Source organism: Pseudorasbora parva, chromosome 19, assembly GCF_024679245.1.
Source record: "Pseudorasbora parva isolate DD20220531a chromosome 19, ASM2467924v1, whole genome shotgun sequence".
Classification (NCBI taxonomy): domain Eukaryota; kingdom Metazoa; phylum Chordata; class Actinopteri; order Cypriniformes; family Gobionidae; genus Pseudorasbora; species Pseudorasbora parva.
In genome coordinates, this window is record NC_090190.1 from 26449210 (window position 1) to 26452223 (window position 3014).

The window sequence follows — 3014 nt, forward strand, 5'->3', positions numbered from 1 at the left end:
GAGTGTTGTTTTTGTCATTTTCAGAGTGGATTTTTTCAAAAACCTATCAAGCTATATTCATTTGTTAAATGCAAAGGCAATATTAACCATAAATAGATTGATAATTTTATAAAAGCTTTATAACCCAATATTTTAACATGATGGGAAATCTGTATTTTTCACAAATTGATTAGGCTACTACCACATTCAAAATGATCAGACATATTTTAGAAAGAAAAAAACTTCATGCCTTTTAATTTTTTACAGTAAGTGAAAGCATGAGAATTATTCTTGGTCACAATTGTTATCGGTAGGAAACTACAAATCAGTCCATTTAATTTTGATCAGTTGCTGAACCCATGCTGGAATGTGTAGTAAGCCAGCATCTTTTACTGCCCATGCCCAATTTCGTGTAGACGATATAATGATTCACAAGCTTGGAAGCTATGGAATGTCAAAGCTGCCAATATTAAAGCTAAGTAAATACATAAATAAATATATTAAAAAAAAGAGCAAAAATAAATAAATAGCAATCGAGCTCAGAGTTTCACTCTTTCTGTGATGAAGGACTTGGATAAGTATAAGGCCAAAATCTTATATCATGGTTTAAGTCATATCACCCTAACTGTAGCCTACTGTGTTGTAAAATGTCCGGGGCTAACAAACATGAATAGAATCTTCAACAGATCTGATAACAGGGACTCTGAAATTGAAGCACTTGATATTTTCTCACAGAAAGGAAGCTGCGCACATATAGGGTACAGTGAAGTCCACGCAAGCATATTGATTAATGCATTTGAAACGAGAACATGTTTTTCTATTAAGCGGTGGTAGTCTTTAGCCTACTTTCATAAACTCATGTCCAGGGGCAACCTTATTAAAAGTATGAACTTCATTTTAATCCAAAAATAGGCATGATGGAATCAATGAAGTGATAGGCTATGTTTGATATGTTTAATTAAACTAAAACAGACAGCAGGTGGCAGCAAGTTACTGTCGTAATGAGTGAGTTCAGTCCATTTGTTTGATTCCTTAAAGTTGTCATGAACTATTTAAAAAAAAAAAAAAATTATACTGTGTCTGACAACTAAGTATGTGTGTGTTTTTTTCCATTCAAAAACATTATAACTAATAAGTAATAGGCTATTTTCTACACTGGTTTTGAGGCTCTCTCCAAAACGTTGGGTGGCAATGCTGCACTGGAGACTTGGAAGTAAAAGCCCACGGCTAGGATTGGATAAGATTAGCACATTTAATGAGCTTGAAGGACAACTCCGGCGAATTTTAAGTTTATCTTGATCGTTATATCTTTGTGAGTACAGTCTATAGAAAAAAAACGAACCGGATTGGTGCTTGCAACAAGGAGTTATTACAGTTAATGCCCAGAGCCCCCCCGCAGCTAAAACGGCATCTTTGGGGGCATATACGTAAAGGGTGTCTTTGTGCTTCTTAACAGACACAAAATGCAATTAAAATGTCTTTCCAACATGAACAGGTCCCTTACATTACAACAAGATGCGTTTAGCCACTTAGCCATTGTTTAAATTCACCTGTTTTAGGCGGCTAGCTGTGTCTCGCGCTGAAGTCCTGCAGTAGACGGAAAAACAGTCCAGTGGGGAAGAGCGTTGTGTGTATTAAGAGGCTCTGCTCATCGGCTCGACGGTTCTCAGTATTGAACGTGTCCGAGAGAAACGGTTTTCAATTCTGTACTGCTGATCCTGAGGAGAGGACCGCTGCTCATTCAGTTACTCGCGCATGCTCAGTATCAGCGGCTCGTGAGTTAATCAGATCTCTCCGCAAAACATGTCTTAGTTCAGTGAACGGTTAGAGTTACAACATATAATTCAAGACATTAGTTTATTTATATTCGGAGGGACTGTTACTCATGTCAGAAAGTGAGTAACTAAAGTAACGTGTGCAATCAGCGCTGATTTGAGACGCGAACCGTTTAGAACGATTCAGTCCGATTTGGTGAACTGGTTTGCCAAAGCTTCCGTTTTAGCTGAGGGGGGGCTCTGGGCATTAACTGTAATAACTCCTTGTTGCAAGCACCAATCCGTTTTTTTCTTCTTCTTCTTCTTTTATAGACTGTACTCACAAAGATATAACGATCAAGATAAACTTAAAAATTCGCCAGAGTTGTCCACTAAAAAGAACCGGTTCAAAAGAACGATTCATTCATGACCGGACATCACTGGAGTGATGATCCGGTCGGGCTCAAAAGTGAAGAAGAAGTTGTTTGCGTCAGTGCCTTTCCGAATTGTATAAATTTGCAGCGAACACTTGACTAACTTACAAAGACAACACAGCAGAGCCGGTTGAAGAATAATGTCATTCCGTAGTTAAAGTCGAGTGCAACCACTGTGGAGGTATTATATACACTTTATTTATCCTTCCATTTGGGCAGACATGGCTTGAGGAAAAATTTTCAGTAATTTCAGTAACGATCAAGATAAACTTAAAAATTTGCCAGAGTTGTCCTTTAAGCTCCCCTGTCAGTTCACATGAGAAAGAGGAGAGATTGAGAGAGAAGCCGCACACGTGACTTGAGAGACGACAACAACACAGATCAAGAACGGATTTTTATGAGATTCATTGGCCTGCCGGGCTTTGCGAGCCCTGGCCCATTCGTGTCCAGCGTTATAAAGGTATGCTCTGTTAGAAACGTACACAAAAGAAAAACGATCTATAACAATGCAATACTATTTACTCACATAAGTATGTTTCACCAATCCTGTCAGATCCAAATCCAGCAATGACCAGAGATTTTTTTACAAATGATTCCGCAGTGAAATTAACTGAACATGTCTTCCCCACGTGAGCTGGAACTTTATTAAAAATAAAGTTCAACCACACATTCCTAATATTAGGATCCTAAGGAAGCTTATGCAGCAACTGTGTTCTTCGACAACCAGGAATAGCGCAATATCTTGCTATCTTCTTTTGACCATCTACCATTACCTTTTATATATCAAAAGCTCAATGGAAAGTTGATTTCCCAATTCATCACCCCTTTAAAAATACACAAATCAAAA